The 20414-nt window shown below is 39.0% G+C and overlaps 1 protein-coding gene across 14 annotated transcripts in view; it reads right to left on the bottom strand.

Annotated features, from left to right (window-relative positions):
- Positions 1–20414, bottom strand: part of agpat3 (1-acylglycerol-3-phosphate O-acyltransferase 3) — a 107040-nt gene that overhangs the window by 62635 nt on the left and 23991 nt on the right. For 2 of the 14 annotated variants that reach the window (XM_088607307.1, XM_088607315.1), the window contains exon 1: positions 12863–13037. The exons of 11 other annotated variants lie outside the window; for them this stretch is intronic. The gene's annotated coding sequence lies outside the window, so the exon portion shown is untranslated. Of the gene's footprint in view, positions 1–12862; positions 13039–20414 lie in introns of those variants that run through there. One more of the 14 variants, XM_088607324.1, reaches the window with a different exon arrangement.

Below are 20414 nucleotides of genomic sequence, written 5' to 3'. Positions count from 1 at the left end.
GACTGGAATGGTCTAAGAACATCAAGGCCATTTACAAGAAGGGTCAGAGCCGACTTTACTTCTTGAGGAGGCTCAGGTCCTTCAATGTGTGTAGTAAAATGCTGCATATGTTCTATCAGTCGGTGGTGGCGAGCGCCATTTTCTACGCGGTGGTATGCTGGGGCTCTGGGATTAGAGCAGTGGATTCCAACAGGCTGAACAAGCTAAACAGGAGAGCAAGCTCTGTCATTGGGTCTGGCCTGGACCCCCTGGAGGCAGTGGCTGAGAGGAGAATGGTGTCCAAACTAGAGGCCATCATGGACAACGTCTCCCATCCCCTCTATGACACGCTTGTAGAAATGAAGAGCACGTTCAGCAATAGACTGATTCATCCACGGTGCGACAGGGAGCGCTACAGGAGGTCATTCTTGCCTTCTGTCATAAGACTGTACAACACATCCACCTTGCGTCTGGGCAGAGGCAACATTGACAGTGACCTGTTTCTGGACTGAACAGTAAACTGATACATCTTTTCTTTTTCTTTTCCCGTTTTAAAACTGTTTTTGAGCAATATATGCCAGGGACCTGTGCAATACATTTATATTTATTTATAGTCATATTGTGCATTATGACTTTTTTGTGTACTGTTCTGTTCTGGTTTTGTTCTGTTCTTTGTGTGTTCTGGACTGCGAGTAACTCTTCTACTTGTATTATTATTATTGTATCATTCGTTACACTGTGTCTGTGTTGTCTGTGTTAAGCTGCTGTTGCACTGCAATTTCCCTCATGGGATCAATAAAGTATCTATCATAATATTTATTATCAGTAAGAATGACAGTAGTAGCACCTTCAAATTATTTGTTGTTATTAATAAATGACTTAGCTTCGACCTAAAAATGTCAATATAGTGTCCATAATATTTGTTATTTTAGTTTTTCAAAGAAATGTTTATTTTGTTAAAAGAAAACTCATGGCGACAGCTGGGTTCGAACACCAGACCTCAGGCTTATAAGGCACATGCTTAAGCCATCACGCAACAGACATAATCACATGGAAAGGAGTGAAACTGAAGCCCACATATCCAAGTGTATTCTACTACTATTTGAGATACAGTACATGAATATAATTATATCGTTATTAATTCCTTAAGATACGCAATTTCCATATTATATTCCCTATTAGTCAAATTTTAAACATATGCTTTTGTTTACTCCGATAACGAGCATATTCTCAGAAAAGGTTAAAACATTATAACTTTTTACAAAGTACAGTATATAAACTTAATATAGTCACAAGGAGCACGTAAAAACATTTCTAAAATAACCACATGTAAGACTTTCTTCCTAAACATTTTGATGCTTAAAATGTTTAGGAAGAAAGTGGAATACTGGTGTGTATTTTTTCTTTAAACAACCAATACCAGCCATATACGGTTTACATAATATGTTTATGTTTCTAAATTAATATAGTTTATGACTATCAAATGCCTTATGCTCCTCTTCTTTTTATGCTCAGCTACTAAAATTTCCCTTTAGTTGTAAAACTCCATATAAATACTCAATACTAAGCAGATTAAAACATGCACAGTAAAGAGATTAAATGATTAAATCTTTTTTGCTAACGACCAATGCACCATGAGTGCCCCTGTCGGTCATTTTGGCCAGCTAATCATGTACCGCGGTACAAGACAGTGACTTGTGGGTAATTGCATCCGGTACGGGTTTGTACTGCACATTTGGAATGGCTGCATCTGTATGTAAGCTAATGTCCATGAATGAAAGACAGCTATTTGTTTTTTGAGATAATATATATTTGTACCTCCACTCAGAATGTGCCTCATTTCTTCCAAATGCTTCACCTGAAATGTGGCACGGTATGTTTGGTGATTCATTGACCATCAATAGGTGGCACTTGTGGTGCGTTAGATGTTATTAAAACAATTGTTTTGTTTAATATTTCTACTGTGCATGTTTAAATCTGCTTATATGCAATTTTGGAATGTACAGCTAAAGGGAATTTTTAGGCAGTTTAAAATAAAAACAGAAGTATAATGTAATACATACCGTACATTATACTTCTGTTTTTATACCTACTGTAGATGGTGTGGTAGCTAAATAAAACAAAATATACAACAGTTTTCCACCTTCTTTATAAACATTTTACAGTATATTCTCGATTGGACTAATTGGGAAAGGGGTGTCCGATATTGTCGAATGTCCATTCAATCCAAATATCCATAAAATACCGTCTATGTGAAATCAGAAGTCCGTTAAATAACAAATTATATATTTTGAAGCACAATGCCACCCGTATTTATGTGAAAAATGGCAAATTTCACCATATATTACATATCATGCATTAGAAAATAATAATAATAAATAATAAATAAAATCACTCGCTTAGAAATAGATTTCCATGTGATTTGCTATTGTTTGCTGCAGATTTCAACTCTACCCCTCGTACATTAACATTGCATCTTCCAGTGAAGATTCTTGTGCCATCTTCATATGTTTCCTTGGCTTATTTGGAGCATCTGCATCACACATTAAAAAACATTTTTAACTTCTCTTTTGCTTTGCAAATATCAGACACAGTTTGTTTCTTCATACAATATTCCTCACAAACACCTGCGATTGATATTCCCATTTCTAATTTTTCAATCAATTCTAAAATTTGTTTTACACTCAAGTTTGTCCTTTTTCTTTTTTGTCTATGGTGAAAAAAACACATTATTATTGCTTGTATGAAAGCAATGTGCCTCTTTCAGGTTTACATCTGCATTGAGAAAATATGTATTTTGTCTTAATGCAAATTTTAACAATAAGTAATCAGGAAACAATGTATTTCACACATAATTTACTGTACTGGCTTTAAATCCATAGTGTATCATACTAATTCATGTGATTCTATGAGGCATATCAGAAATTCTAGTCTTTGTTCAAATATTAAGTTCATGTGGCCAACATTTTAAAAGTATAGTACATGCTTTGAATGAAAGATTTTCTGTTTTCAATAGACCACACAATATTTTGATAATAATGGTGTTGCACCCCCTTTAATCATACAAACAGTGCAGTGTTAAAAGTTGTGTTTGTGGAACTTGTTTCTTAGAGTAATTCCTTATGCTCCAGGATATTGAAGGGGAGAATACTATGCTGAAAAAAACTGTTTTTCTGATGAGATGTAAATCTTAGGTCCTAACTCTTCCTGGTCATTGAAAATCTCTGGGGCGTTTCTCGAAAAGAGTATGGGTGTTATCCCTGGTGTCCGGGCCAAATTCCCACCACAGCATTTACCAATAATGGCCTCCTGATAATCTGTCCATTTGAATGCTTTGAGCAAAATGTCCAAAAAGTGCTATGTAAGCAAAAATAATAATTGTTGTTGTTGTGATTATAGCCCTTAGAAATGATAGATTTTGATTGATTACTGCAGGTACAATTGGAGAGACTGAAATGAAGCTGTTTGAAATGATGCTAAGGCTCTCAGTGGAATGAGACTGTCTGGAAATGGCTGCAGAAAAAGGCTGGGATTTGGAGGACAAGGTGAAAACAAATAGTTAAAAACGTATGAGCCACAATAAAGCAGTGATGGCTGAACAGCCCAGCTGATTCAGTACTCGTCAATCTAGGGAAGAAACAAGGTGATTGGGGAAAAAAATGCATGATTGAGATTGGGAGGATCTGCCTGATTGATAAAATAAAGGCCCTCTTGAGCAGCTATAAGGTACTAGTTGCCCTGGGTAACACTGGATGCTAACTGCTCCTTGCTGTAACAATGATCTGGGTGTAACAATAACCCCATGTTGTGTGATGCTAATCATACAATCTAATTGAAAGAAAGAAACTGAAAATATCTTTTTTTTCATTAACAAAAAATAACATCGCACTCCCTTGTTTAATCAGATTGTTTTATTGCATCACAAATAACTAAAGCAGAGGTAACAAATATATTTTTGTTTGGAGTATTTAGTTTATCCAATCACATATTATTTTCCAATCATACAATGTAAGAATTGTGAATCCCTGATTCACCATATCTATAATAATTTTCTAGATATTACAAGTTAAGGTCCTTTTGCCTCTGGACCTGTCAAAATTTACATATGTGGTCTACCCCCAGTAAGTTTCAAAAGTCAATAAGTTCCAAAACAGAAGAGCACAAATCAAGAACTCATCTTAGCAATTAACAGGTTCTGCTTTTCAATGAGCTATTGGAAGTAAGCTTATATCCTCTGATTTAAATACTGTAGAAATGGTATGGCATTCACTCAAAGACTATATTAGGAATATGGGAAAACTGAGCACAAAGGTAGAACTCATCATTGCCATTAACAGGTTCTGGGAGGGAGAGCTGAAAGAAAAAGGTTGCGATAATTTTATTAACAGGCTTTTTCGTTATCTTCCGAAGACTGCTGAATGCAGTGGGGGCCAATCAATGTAATTTCACAAATGCTTTTGTTCTGTCTTAAACTGTCAGTTTGTGAATCAGTTGAACCTGTGATGACTGTGTACAAAAAGTTCAACTTTGGTAAAATCTGACCCCAGTTAAAGTGCCAATAGTGTTTGGCAAACACTATTTGTTTCTCTGCAACAGTAGGGGCTTTCTTCTGGCAATCATTCCAAATAGTTAGTTGGCATGGAGGTATCGTCTAATAGTCATTTTTGAGACGGGATGGCCCCACAATGCAACCAATACTAGTATTTCTTTAACCGAAACCTTTGGATTTTTCTTTGCCACCCTCACCATCCTTCTCACTGTGCGTGGGGAAACAAGATGGTCCTGCATCCTCTTCCTGACAAATTATCCACTGTTCCAGTGGTGTTGAATTTTTAAATTATTGTTCTAACGGTCGATATTGATATTTTTTAAGTTTTCCTTATTTTGTTGTACCCATTATTTGCTTTGTGAAGATCAGTAATGGTTTGCCTCATTTCTGTTGTTAGATCTTTGACCTTCCCCATGCTGATGGATGACAAAAGGTTTTTCTGTGCATGTTTTATCATTTTATACCCTAGGACAGTGGTTCTCAAACTTTTTGGACCAAGTAACACCACTGATTAAACTGTTGCATGCAAGTACCACCTACAAGTCATCTTCTCATAGGAACCACATAAAATCTCAATGACCAACATTAGCATGCGCGCACACACACTTACACAAATATAATAAAAATAGTGCTGAGCGCTGAAAATTTAGATAGTACTGCCTTTTAGCTGTTTTCTGATGCTTGGTAACATGAGCAGTGCTGTCTGTGTCAGGGATTGGACAGGTTTCCAATGCTTGTACGATCGATGGAAATGTTACTATAAATGTGCTAAAGAAATAAACAAAAAACAAGTCATTTATTCCTTTTTCATATTGGCTAGCTAATGTCCTGTCCTTGTTAGTTAGTTACTTGTGGCTGTGACTTACTTTGTATGATTGGAAACTAATGCAATCTGCAATAATTGTGGTATTATACGGTATGACGCGATATGACACGTTGTGATTCGACACACCCACCGCGTTTTACCGCAGCGTACCCCGCTCGTTTTGGCTGCATCTGTATTCATATCAAACTTTTTTTTTAACGTGAGGGTTATAAAATACTGATTTTCTATTGAGTTGTATATTGTAGTATACTGATTTTAGGAAAGCATTTTGGTGCACATTTTTTACATATTGGAGACAGGATATCAGGACATCAAAATCTAAACTAGCTTTCAGCGATGAATGAATTTAAGAAAAATTTATAACACAGCATGTTATATGGCATTGCTTCATCTTAATAAATTATATATTAAAATACATGATATTCCTGTTTTAAAGGCAAGGGCTTTAAATGAAAACTGTGAGAGGTACCTTCAGGAACCTTCAGTTAACAGGTCTCAATCCATCCATTCTTCATTGGTGATCATTTTTACAGCCCTAAACTAGTAACTTATTTGTTTGAGTAAAAAAAAAAGTGGTGCAGCTCTTAAGCAGTTAGATAAAAGACTAATTTACATTTACAGTCCCTTGGCAGGACACAACCAACAAAATATAAGACATAGATGAAAGACATCTAAAAAACATCTCAACATTCTGATAAAAGAAACTATATCTATTTCTACTGTAAAGTGTTATATTACATTCACTTTTTTAAATGGAAAACCTATACCTGAATATTTTCTTACCTATTAAATAATGTATTTGCCCTTTGTAAGCACAGCAGGCTCAGACAAAATGGCAGTCCTGTTAGGACCACATTTCACAGGAAGCTTAGGGGGAATGAGCTGCTGCTCTCAGTCACCAGACCAGTTGCTGGAAGACAGTCAGGTGACAGTCTAAAAACCAGACAGCTTTTCTGTGTTAGTGATTATCTGCTATTTGTAGGTCAGAGAGCAGATCCTATGTGTGCAGCCATGTAAGAGGGAGGTAGACAGACCAAGAAACTGTGAGTCTTGAGATTATGAAAATTATATCTAGTCTCAGAGAACATGATCTGGCACACACAACCAGTTACAAGTATCTTAGCTATTGAGACAATAGCTCATCTGGGAGTTTTGACTTCACATTAAGGGCACTGAAGCAGAAGGTGTCCAGGGTTTTACATATTATTAGAAGAAGGAGACTCTTCAATATCCACCCCCACTGGTTGTGAATATTTGAAAGTGTAATCCAACCCATTGCCCTCTATTGTAGTGACTTGCGGGGGCAAATCACAGACCATGACAACACTAAAAAGGCCTACACACAGACTTCTGTAAAATTATGTCTTTAGTGCAAAAACCAATCAATTCAGGGCCAAATTAGGTTAATCCAGACTGATAATTAATATATAGAAGAAAGCAATAAAATATTGGTAACAACATAACCAGAACTCCTATGATCACAAGGCCCAGCTAAGCCAAAAACTGCCACAGAACAGCCTCCTCAGCCACACAGTCCTAAAGCTCAACCAGGGTAGCACAACTAAAACAACACAAATCAAAATCAACTAAATCAAAGCAGAAGCCAAACAACCACACCTTACTCATTGGGACACATGTACAAACACAACACAAACTGGAATGCTACAGGACCATAAAAAGACAATACACAGTGGTCCAGTATCTGACCTGGGTGACAGACAGCAAAGAGAAACTCTAATAAACTAAGAAAGTAATGCCTCAATGACCACTGACCATAGAAACTGGGAGACACAGGCAGACTCCAGCTGCCTGCAGGAAGATTCAGAAACTGAGATTTACTTTCTGCAGCACTGTCAGAAACACTACATTGGACAAATGTTCTTCCCTAAAATGACAAATCTAAGCACAGAATTCCCACACGTACCAGAATCATAACAGCCTACCAACATCCGATCCTACTGGGGACAGAGAAAGGAAACTCAGAGCTGGCAGCCCAGTATGTGATCTTCTGAACAACAGAAAGTGAATCTATCTCACAATAATGTTTTATGTGTTTGTACTGTAAATGTCTGTAATTGTTGTGTTATTTGTAGCTGCTTTGGTAACAGTGTTTAATTCATTGGTCATGCTAAAAAATACATTTCAATTTTAATTTGATTTGGATTTGTTTATAAGAAATCTGTGAAGAGTTTCAGGGAAAGACTGAAATGTAATTATTTTAGAAGCTGGTAAGCGGTTTAACAGCCCAGTATTAGAGTCACAGACTAAAGGAACCAGCTAGGAGCTCAAAAAGGTGATTAGGTTTTTGTTTTGGTTTATGATGTTTTTTCCTGTAAATAAAGCACTGTTTTTGAACCTTATGGATGTTTTAGTGTGTCTGATGTCCTGGACTTACCTATTTTAAAGGTCTTGTTATGATATAGCCAGGGGGTGTCACAACTACTGTATCAAATTATCAACTTATGTCCACAAAATTGAACATAAAAACACTGAACACAATGTAATGTGTTCTTGTATTTATTTTCCTTACTCTGCCTTTAATACTAATGCAAGAATGTTATCTTGTACTCTAATCTTATACTCTTCTTCTACCATCTCTTTTTGTTTATGCAGAGGGGTTCCCTTTAGCTTTAACATCAAAACGAAGAGGAGAGCCTTTCACCCAGTAGGCATACTGCCATCTGCTCGCTTAGTCTGTGATATTCAAAGATCCAGCACATTCCATGAAAACATTGTATTTGCATCTCCTAAAATATGAAAATCTGTAATTCTATCCACCTCAGAGCTCTTCAGAGAATTCTGCAGTGGTATAAAATGATAAAAATAAAACACCAACTCTAAAGTTTTAACTTTAACACTTGAATACATAATGCTGACAATCAATACAATGTCTCCATGTTCCTGCACAGTACATGATGACTGTCTCAATTTCTGCTGAGCGTAATTTTGCCTTTAATACCATCCAAAATATGACAATTCTTTTTGTATTCCTTTTTGTATTCCTCTGCAAACCCAAAAGACTAATACACATATCTGTTTAGTGTTTCGAACAGTGTCACTAAACTAATAAAAACAAAAAATAACATAATACAGGAAAATGTAAAGCAAATAAAAGGAGCTGAAAATTCTGTAAACAAAAACATCTATCCAGGCTGACAGAGATCTAATAGCACAGTGCAGCTTAACAGTGCTTCCTTTAATAGAACCATGCAAGTAAATATGCTAAAGTTTGAACTAGAGGTAACTTACAGTAGTCATCATCCAGTTCCGTAAAACAAAACCCTCAAACCCTGCCTGGCTATTTAGATCTCCCAATAAAGTACATCTTGCCTGACAGTAACCTGGGAATCAACACTGAGCAGAAGCAGCTTGTTAAATGGCCAATTCATACCATTTACATATGAGTGCATCATCCATGTACACCCAAAAGCAATCACAGGACACTTCTACATATGCAAGTATGTATTAAATAATTTTTGTAAGAGTCTCAGAGAAAGTAATCTACTAGGATGTATACTAGCAGACTAGACTCTCACTATTTGTTTGAAGAGTGAGTCAAGTAGATCTCAGGATGAGATTTCACACATATTTTAAATGAAAGTAAAAGTTTTCTCTAGTTTGCGACAATAATTTAAAATCTAGTCACTATTAGCGACAGACACCAAAACTTGATTTTGTGTCAATACGGTCAAATTTCATCTGATGATGATGCATTACTTAATTACATCTTTGGAGTGCATGCCTTTACGTCCCTTCATCACAGCACACAGTAGTGACTGTTGGTTAAAAGGTAGCAAGATAAGAAGCTATGCACTAGAACACAGGCTACAATGTTTCACACGCTAGCTGATCTGTTAACAATGGCGAAGCGCAAAATTACAGACTTTCTTTAAAGAGTTTGATGCATCTCACGTTGGATCTTCGACCACCACAATGGATCCTCAAAATTCATCCAGCGAACTTAATGTGAGCATGGACGACAGTGCATCTGAAATAACCGTCTAAATCAAGCGATTTGATGTATTGCGACTTTTGTTCTAAAGCCGGTCAGGAAGTTGCAGGGAAAAGGGCCGAATCATTTCTATAAAGAATCACAAAAAAAATGGAGAGAGTCAGAAGCATACTGATTGAAGCTCGTGATTGTGTAATTGCGAAGTGTGCCTCATTTAGCACAGGCACCTGTGAGAAAACAGCCGAGACTTTAAGGAACTGAAAATGTAATTAAATGTAATCTTGACAAAAGAGCCTTACTGTACAGATTTCAGGAATGTTTTGCATTTAGTTCAGAACATGTTTGTGCTACCCATATCAGCTGCACAGTGTGAACGAGGCTTTTCTCCACAAAACAGAATAAAATGAAAAGTATGCAATTCATTTAATATCTCAACATTGGAGGATTTAATCAGGATCAGCTCAGAAGGCCCTTCACTTTAGCAGTTTGATCCTGAGCCCTGTGTGAGGCCCTGTGTACAAGCGGAAGAGGAGGCCTCAGTATACAGGATTGCCAAGTGACACTGATATTTTGATGGTCAGTGACACTGGCTCAGAATCTGATGAGCAGACACTCTATTTGTGACTGTATATTGTTTTAATGTTCTAACACAGTGGTTCTCAAACTTTTTGGACCAAGTACCAACCCTGATTAAACCAAAGCATCCAAGTACCACCTACAGTACAAGTCATCTTCTCATAGAAACCACAGCAAATCTCAATTACCAACTTGAGCACCCACGCGCACACACTCACATACACATATAATAAAGATTATAATAAACTTTATTTGATATAGCGCCTTTAAAGGTGGCTTCTCAAAGCGCTTTACAGAATGACAACAGGAACAACAATTAAAAATAAATAAAAAAGCACCATTTCAGTGAGAGGGGTGAGCCTGTTTAGTCAAGCAAAGCAGATGCGAAGTAATTGGTCGAGCCTTGATACAAGTCACAACAGAGTCTAACAGATTTTAAATCATCTGGCATTTTCTTGACTGCCAAGGCCTTGCATTGGATGCTGCAGTACGTTCACTTCATATCTGGACCAACCTCTATAATTCGTGCAACTACACCGCTGTGTCAACTTGTCATTGCTCTAGCACCGTCTGTACAAACTCCGACGCATTATATTCAGTCGATGCCATTCGCTTCAATAAATTCATTCAGAAGCTGAAATACATGCTGTCCTGTAGTTCCTGTTGGTAGCGGCTTACAGAACAGAAAGTCCTCATGGGACGTACCCTCAAACTCGTATCTAACGGAAACGAGCAAATCTAATTGCAGTGAAAAGCATCTGCTCATCTCTATCAGCGTACTTTTGACATCTTCTGCCATATCAATAATTCTATGAGTGACTGTCACGGAGGGGGCAGCAGGTGTTACGAAGCGTTTTTAGAACCCTATACAGACAGCACAATCTGGAAGGGAGTGAACAAACACGGGGAGGAGACGAGGAACTGGGCTGATAGACAAACAGGGGGGTGTGATGGAGGTGCGCAGGTGCTCGGGGGGGAGTGGTCCAGGCAAACAGTCCAAAGGGAGTCAGAAGGGAAATCTAGTGCAGGCAAAGGTCCAGAGCCGGGTGATCCAGTTAAAAACCAGAGCGGGATCCGGCGAAGGGTCGGGAAGATAAAAGGGGTAACAGGACCAGGTGCTCCAAGTCCCGAACTCGGCTGGTTCAGGATGCCGATAGGAGGCCTAAGCCCTCGAGCCACGGACGTAGGGCGACTCGGTGGTAGGCGGGCCTCTGGGCATCCGTGTTCCAGGGCAGAGCCCAGAACAGAGTGAACGTCTGGCTTTTGTATGGAAGGGCAGGAACAGGGAGCAGGTGCACAAAATCAAGTGTGAAAGAGCCAGACCGCCATTAAGGGGGAGGGATTACAATCGTGAGCTGCAGTTTGAGCTGTTTAGCTTTTCATCTTTTTCTCCACGCATAATACGTGTCAGCTCTTTTGCCAATGGTAAACAAAGTTCTTCACAAATAGTATGGAGCTTACCTGCTTTAGCAATCTGCAAGCTTGCATTTTTCCCCGTTTCTGCTTCAGGAGTCCGTCTCAGAAGTTAAAAAGAAGTTTTTATTTAACGCGCATGGGAGCGAAACAGAGACGCTCATTTTTCTCAAATTAATCTAGAAAAGTTCTTAAATATTTTTCTGTTATCTATCACGGTTTCCTGTGCTCACAAGATTGCCAGCGTTGTAGTACGCATTTCTATGCTTTCCTGTGCTTACAACATTGACATTGTTCCAAAATCACGCACATTCTCCTACCTCCCTATTTGCTTTTTTTAAATACAATTGGTCACTTACGTTTGTAGCACGAATTCCTATACAATGGTACAGAATTAAATAGAAGCTCTAGTGTCCACTCAAGTATTAGCGTGCTGTATCATAGTATGTAGGTTGCATATTCGACACAAACTACCATAATTTGAGAACCACTGTTCTAACAAAAAGAGTACATAGTTGGAGGAGGGCAAGATTCAGGCAATAAAAGAGGAGGACAGACCTACAGGCATAGAACAGAGGACACAGTAAGTCTTTTTATGTTAATATGAACTAGCCAAAAAATCATTTGGCTCCTAAATTTTTCATTTTAGGAGCCAGTGGCACCCAAGTATTTTTTTTAGTCTGGAGCCCTGACTAAATATCTGTAGCAAAAATGCTGGGGGCAGTGGAAACAATCCAGTAAGAACAATTCACTTTTTTATTAATCACATGAAATAATTAAAATCCATGATTAAGTTCTAAATCTTTTTTATATATATATTATTATACACTGAAGCCTGGAGGGGATCAGAGGTCATAGACACACTGTATTCATCATCTGTGCAATGAGAATAGTGTGACCAGGAGGAAAAACACAAAAGCTCTTTTCTCTATCTACCGATATGTACATAATGGAGGGTAAAAAGCTCCTTATACTGTCCATTTAATTATAAAACATGTTAAAAACTTGTACCACTTACATCCATCGATAGCTGGACTATGGCTATGAAAATTCTAGCCAGAGAATGGAAAATGTGTCATTACTGAAACCAGAGAACAAGCTACTTTCCTGATTTGAAACCAGAGCTGTTTTTTGTATGTCCAGACTCATCATTCACATATAAATGGCTTTCTGTGGGTGCCAGAAACAAGTTCACAACTGAAATCACATGTCATTCAGGTCACAATCATGTCACAGTGTCACTGAGGATCATGATACTTTATCAGATTTGGGCAGTTATGCAAATTAATATTTCACCATAAATATTGTTCATAAAGCATATTTATCAGGTGCCATTTAAAAAAACACAACAGTTATGAACTTATTAAATGAGAAAAACAAAATAAACAACAACTGATAAACATACAGTAGATTTGTAACACTAAGGACAACAGATTAAGAAGACAGCAGACCAAACCTTAGCTGAGCTATATTCATTCTATTCCTCAAGACCTGAGACTGAGTTACACTAAACAGGCTGAAATCTCTCAGCTACCATGTACCCATCTGGAAAAAAGCAAAAACAGACCTTTTTAAAAGGGAATCCTGTTTTCCAAACTTGCAATAATGTTTTGCTGCAGTGCTGCATTCACTACAAAGTGAACTGTGGTATGGTGGTATCACTATTCAACAATAAATCAACGGACTTTGGAGTCTTGCCTAATTGTGACGTCTCATTTAAAACGCAAGCTTGTAAGTCATCTCCAGTGAGTTGGACTGAGAGAAAAACAAATATCTATAAGCAAGCAAGCTGTAGGCGTGTGCTTTGTTGTGAATGGATCACCTGATCCCTGCTACCGAATGGTGGGGTTTTGAGGTTATTGAACTTTTAACTAAAGGAGGGGAAGTTAGTTCACTCACTCATGACTTCAGGATCCTCACTTCACATTCAGGATTCCTTCCATCGGCATTAGCCAAAAGCAGAAACAGACAGTGCTTTTTGTTTCTTTCAGTCTCATTACATGATGTGCTGGAAGAAACTTTTTTTACAGCTTTGTGAAACTTTATATTTGTCAACTGGTTTTGTATAGTCCACCCATGAATCTCTTGAGTGTTACTGATATAACACTTCAATTTTAAATACATCACTATTTTCTTTCTGAAAAGAAGAAGATTTGTGAGCTTCACACATCCTGGGGTGCTCCACAATTATTACCTCAGAAAAAGTGTATTATTAACTTTAAACCACTGCAACTTCTTGTAAGAACTTCCTGAATGAACCAAAATATCTGTAATGGGGTGATCTGTATTTGAATAATTTTAGATAAAATGTCTGGTCGGATAATATTAGTCCAAATGCTTTAAAATAAAGATGAGTGAGGGTAATTACTGCATCTTCTGTGCTTCACCCTTGTTTATAAGAAAAACTGATAAAAAACTACATTTACCATTGACAGACGCAGTCCAATTCTGAACCAAGATCCTATTAAATGATGTAACCAAAACTGATGTAGGAGCAACTAGTCTAAAATAGTGATCGCTTAGACAGGTTTTCTTAGGGAGGGTATAATATCAGAGGTTTTCCTTATTACCAGTATAGTATGCTTATCTACAGACATCTGGAAAATTTAGCTAATTCTCTTGCAAAGAACTACAAAATAAGTGGATTTATATTATAAGAACCAGCTGAATTACAAACATTTGTACACTGAAAAATATAAAGGACTTGGTCTACATTAATGATAACCCTGTCTGAACTGTAAAATGAAAGTGACTTTATAATACTAAAACATTTCCTGTTATCTGTTTTAACATACATGATAAAAAACATTTTGTTCATTTAAAAACTGAAATTCTTTGTCAATCACTAAAGGTTTCCTGATAAGGGACATTACTGTCATTCTTTTCATGCTGTTCCAGAGTTTTCTAAGTACAGTGGTGTGAAAAAGTGTTTGCCCCCTTCCTGATTTCTTATTTTTTTGCATGTTTTCACACTGAAATGTTTCAGATCATCAAACAAATTGAAATATTAGACAAAGATAACACAAGTAAACACAAAATGCAGTTTTTAAATGAAGGTTTTTATTATTAAGGGAAAAATAAATCTAAACCTACATGGCCCTGTGTGAAAAAGTGACTGTCCCCCCTGTTAAAACATAAATCAACTGTGGTTTATCACATCTTTGGAAAGCTGAGTTCAATTTCTCTAGCCACACCCAGGCCTGATTACTGCCACACCTGTTCTCAATCAAGAAATCACTTAAATAGGACCTGCCTGACAAAGTGAAGTAGACCAAAAGATCCTCAAAAGCTAGACATCATGCTGCGATCCAATCAAATTCAGGAACAAATGAGAAACAGTAATTGAGATTTATCAGTCTGGAAAAGGTTATAAAGCCATTTCTAAACCTTTGGGACTCCTGCGAACCACAGTGAGAGCCATTATCCACAAATGGCGAAAACATGGAACAGTGGTGAACCTTCCCAAGAGTGGCTGGCCGACCAAAATTACCCCAAGAGCGCAGCGACGACTCATCCAAGAGGTCACAAAAAACCCCACAACAACATCCAAAGAACCGTAGGCTTCACTTGCCTCAGTTAAGGTCAGTGTTCATGACTCCACCATAAGAAAGAGACTGGGCAAAAATGGCCTGCATGGCAGAGTTCCAAGACGAAAACCAATGCTGAGCAAAAAGAACATAAAGGCTCGTCTCAGTTTTGCCAGAAAACATCTTGATGATCCCCAAGACTTTTGGGAAAATACTCTGTGGACTGATGAGACAAAAGTTGAACGTTTTGGAAGGTGTGTGTCCCATTACATCTGGCGTAAAAGTAACACAGCATTTCAGAAAAGGAACATCATACCAACAGTAAAATGTGGTGGTGGTAGTGTGATGGTCTGGGGCTGTTTTGATGCTTCAGGACCTGGAAGACTTGCTGTGGTAAATGGAACCATGAATTCTGCTGTCTACCAAAAAATCCTAAAGGAGAATGTCCGGCCATCTGTTAGTGACCTCAAGCTGAAGTGCACTAGGGTTCTGCAGCAGGACAATGATCCAAAACACACCAGCAAGTCTACCTCTGAATTTGTTAAGAAAAACAAAATGAAGACTTTGGAGTGGCCTAGTCAAACTCTTGACCTGAATCCAATTGAGATGTTGTGGCATGACCTTAAAAAAGCGCTTAAGGCTCGAAAACCCTCCAATGTGGCTGAATTACAACAATTCTGCAAAGATGAGTGGGCCAAAATTCCTCCACAGCGCTGTTAAAGACTCATTGCTAGTTATCGCAAACGCTTGATTGCAGTTGTTGCTGCTAAGGGTGGCCCAACCAGTTATTAGGTTTAGGGGGCAATCACTTTTTCACACAGGGCCATGTAGGTTTGGATTTTTTTTTCCCTTAATAATAAAAACCTTCATTTAAAAACTGCATTTTATTTGTGTTATCTTTGTGTAATATTTCAATTTGTTTGATGATCTGAAACATTTCAGTGTGACAAATATGCAAAAAAATAAGAAATCAGGAAGGGGGCAAACACTTTTTCACACCACTGTATATTAGCTTTAAATCCATCCTCCAAATCCTGCTTTATGTACAAGTTTTCATCCTCTAAATTCTCCTTTTTATTCTTTTTCAGTCCAGTCTTTATTCTCAAAAGAGAGCTCCCTTAAAATCACAGTAATTGTACAAAAAAAACTAATGAACTCTGTAATCACTGTTATGTCATATATAGTAAGGTGCCTTGGTGAAACACTTCCCTCTTTGTACACTCAAATCCTACCTGAAGTTCTTCCTTACTTTAGTGTGTCCACACCTAAATCGTCTTGTATAATAATTAAATGTACTACATTACTAATCGGACTTAGAAATCAGTGGTCTGATCTTGGATTCATAAGCCCCTTCAAAATTCACAAAGCACTTAACCATCATGTTGTCTTTTCTGGTTTGACCCTTAACATATCAGTAGAATATCAGTAGAACATTGTGATTTCCAATTTACATTGTTTCAAATTCCCAAGCTAGAGCTTCTGGATACTGTTGCTGAAGTGTGTGACCACAGTCTGTGATAATGGCATCCACTTTTGTTGCTTTGCCACTAGGGGGGATGTATTTGTAGCAAACCACAACCAAACTTCCTGGGCAAATAAAAAGGTATTAATGTCATACAAAGAATTTCATCAAGATAAGATAAGATCACTTTATTGGCCATATACTATTTCTTGTATAAGGAATTTGTCTTTTCACATACACCAACTTGTTCTCCATGAGACACACAGACAGGGAGAGAAGCTTGGGGTCAGAGCACAGGGTCAACCATTTATATGGCACCCCTGGCGCAGTTGGGATTAAGGGCCTTGCTCAGGGGCCCACGGAATAGGATTCCTCTGCCGGCCGCGGGATACGGACCAGCAACCTTCCAGCCACAGAGCAACCGCACCACCCCGACATCACTGTTGCATATTCATTTCAAATGGTATATAGGCAGCACCACTGATATACACACACAACTCCCACCTCCTCACGTTTTGCTCATTATCATTTATAATTTCTGTCAGCTAGTAAATGTGTAACTGCTCCAGTGATTGAGGGGATGCAGCACGGTGGTAGCTAGCTGGTTGTGAAGTCCTGCTGCAGGCTAGATCTTGGGTAGAATTCTGTCTTTACGTATGGGCTCACCCTCTAACTCAGCGCTTTGGGAAAAGTCTCAAAAGTTTAGACAAGTTGCTATGGCGGAAAGAGGAACATGGTTTGCGGTTATGCCCCACTTTTTAACTGAAGAAAATACAGCTGGTGATTGGTCAAGCAGTCACCAGGTGTAGTGGGTTCCCACACCCTGCAGGTCCCTGATTGGCTAGTCATCTTGTTGGATGATTGACCATGGCCTGTGACTTTTAAGATTATGTCCAGATGTGTTTATGTCCCTCTGCTAGACATCAAGATGCCAGCAGTGGACATCTATCTTAAAGGAATACTGACACTGGATCTGGACTGTACCGGGAATGATCTTTAGCCAAAAGATTATCTCCCTCACTTGCTCACATGCAAAGATGAGGTCATCCTAGGTTGAAAATAACAGAATCTCTACATTCCTGCGACAGGCAACAGGCATTTTGGTGCAGGCATACAAACTTGTTAGAAATATTTATTAAAACTTAAATCTAAATTAATTAATAGGCCTTGCCCTTGCATATCCCCATTTTTGAAGGTTACAGGGTCTTGAGATGGTGTTGTCCTCCAAAACAAAAACAGTTCAGTAGGGTCTGTAGCGGCAATGCTTGTTAATAGGACAGAATTAAGCATTGCTGTGCTTTCCTAAGTGAGGCCCCATCTCACTCTCCATCTCTGTGGTGCAGCCACAGAGAAAGTATTCATGCAGGCTGATTTAAGATGTTTTCTTTTGATAAGGGACAGCTCCCAAATGGGGATGCACTTAGCTAAGCCTGGCTATCATGATCAATGGTCATCCATTGGCGCCTATCTGTCTAAGGGGTGCCAGATGGACATCGGGACTGCATTCCTAAGTGTCAGGAGTAAGTGACTCATAGCTCACCTTGATCAACCAATCAGGGACTGGTAGGGCCGGGTAACCCACGTGGAATTCTGATGCCCATGAAACTTTCAGCCAATGAACGAGCTGAAGTTCCTCCAGGTAAAAACAGGTAACACAGAGAGCCTGTAGTGGACTTTTCTGAAAGGGAGAATCTCAAAGGAGAATTCCAGGGCAGGACGGCCCAGGAGCAGAAGGTTCCCAAGGGCAGGACATTCTCGCAGCGCGCCTCCTGACCATCCTGAGACTCAGCCCGGACAACCACGGAACGGCCAGTGTGTCCGAGTGACAGAATTTTCCTTTGTTCTAAGACTCAAGAGCGGAGGTTGCCAGAGAGTAACCAGAGGATCCACCCGAGGTTAGCATCAGCAGCAAGCCCCGTGAACAGGTTGGAACTATGGACAGCTGAATCAGTATTCAGAACTAGCGCTTCATCAGGAACGAACCGGTCCTCTTCCTGACTTGCTGGGACCCACAGTCATCTTTTCTCCTGTGCACAAACTGTGCTAGTTAAAGCCAACACTAACTAGCCGGTCAGTGAGCATCAGCAGCGCACTGTCGCAAGCCGCACAGCACAGCCTGGCACCTAGCCAGAGAGCGCGGATTGGACAGCAACAAGCCTGCAACTGTTTCTTTGTGCCCGCAGGAGATCTGAATCCCCAGAGATTGGATGAGTATTCAACTTCAATGCATTACAGCTCGAGAATTCAATTGTTTTCCCAATCAGTTGATATCAATTTAATTCCTAAGAGTTATGTACTTGTTTTGAGTATCTAATGTAGAAGTTATAACCAAGTTCATTTATGAAACGGTCTTAATGAATGATATACTGAACGTATGTCCTCTTGATATGTGTAACACTTTGTAACTGACTGAATATATACCTTTTGTATTCTGATAACCCTCTCGATAAGATCTGTTAGGTTTATATGCATATTCTATGTATTATTAAATGTATCCTCATGTATTAGTACCTGTGTGTGTGCGTTGTTTGAGTTATATCGCATGGTTGGATTCTAAAGCCATCAAAAGAATCAATTTCAAACCCTACGGAACTGGTGCCTTCAGAGAGCACACTACAATACTATACTATAGACTATACTCCAGTTCAACAGTGTTACCCCTAAAGGCATCTGTAATCTCAATTGCAGTCTCATATCAATCTGATTCCAAGTGATACAATGCCAGATCACCAAGTTGCACTATGGCTCCCTCAAGAACATGTAAAAAAATCATTTGACTTTTTAGCTGCACTTACTGTAGGTAGTTGTATCATGTCTGTCATAGGTCACCATAACACTTAACTGTGGTTTACTGACCAGCGATCTATATTCCACCTGCTCTACTTGGGGTGCATCAACCTCTCTCTGGCTCATAATGGTAGCTTTCAGTTTTGCCTTCCTGATAGCAAACAATCTCTGGATGGAATCCCTTTAAAACAGCTTAATGGGACACACCCAGTGAGTATGCTTTATAGATATGCACATCATAGTAGAAGCAAATGCAGACTTGGGTTGGCGTCTTGGTAAGCTATGAGTGGAAGGGTGGTTAACTTTTCATGCATTTCCCTTTCCAGCAGCCAACATTTAATATGGATTTAAGTCTATAGATACCTTTACTACTAACAATAGGGAGGTTCAAGAGAAAACCTATCTGGATTCAGATTTGATATGTATGGAAATAGCACTTCCTAAACTTTACACAAGGTATGCTTGCAGCAGTTGCACAGTCTCTGAAGTAGCTTACCGCAATATATTTTCTACTAAGGTGGAACCAGGTAGGTGGCAATCTGTTCCCACTTCTATTTTTTTCAGCAGGAGATGTGAAATAGTTCGAAGTAATAAGCTCCCTGAGCAGATCTTGCATCAACATCCTGACCTGTTGCGCATAAGTATAATCGCAGTTGATGTCATTGTGGAGGGTACGATTTAACACTGCTGTATGGTGGGACTCAGCATAGTGCCCTGTAATGTTTTCCCTAACCTTTCCGAACGCTGCTGCTGGAATAGCTTATCACTAATCTGAGGCATCTCTTATTGTAACTCTGACATGTGTCTCCTCAATGTGATCATGGTGACAGTGCCCACAGAAAACAGACCTGATAAAAATAATGATCCCAGAGCAATCAGTCCTCTCAGAACTCTTTTTGGGGGACTGACAAGTCTTCTCCTCCTGAGTGACTGTTGACTTCCAGGGGGAAGAGTGAAAGCTGAGAGGGGTCTCTTCTGTGGCACTACATGCAAGAGGCATGTTCATTGTGGTGGAGCCCTGGAGGAAAGGTGACACATTGCCTTTGTAAACACAACTGCACTCACTAACCAAGGATGAGCTGCAGCTGTGAGGGCTCTTTAAAGGCACACTGAGCAACCCCCTCAAAGAGGACGAGCAGGGCATACCTCTGGAGGATCACTACACCAGCAGGATTGTACCCTCTGTTAAGCCATTTTTCTTCTTGTTTTTTAGCCTGTCCTGTCCTCTACCTCTCCCCAGGCAGGCTGACCTTTTTCCACAGGTTTAATTTTAATTTGTGCCTGCTCTCCCAGACTTGACTCCCCTAAATAGGGTAAGTCCAGTCTGGCCCCCGCTGCCAAAA

This window comes from Lepisosteus platostomus, chromosome 2 (assembly GCF_059453375.1).
Source record: "Lepisosteus platostomus isolate fLepPlt1 chromosome 2, fLepPlt1.hap1, whole genome shotgun sequence".
Taxonomy (NCBI): domain Eukaryota; kingdom Metazoa; phylum Chordata; class Actinopteri; order Semionotiformes; family Lepisosteidae; genus Lepisosteus; species Lepisosteus platostomus.
The sequence above is the reverse complement of the archived record's forward strand: the minus strand, read 5'-3'. Positions and strand labels throughout refer to the sequence as shown.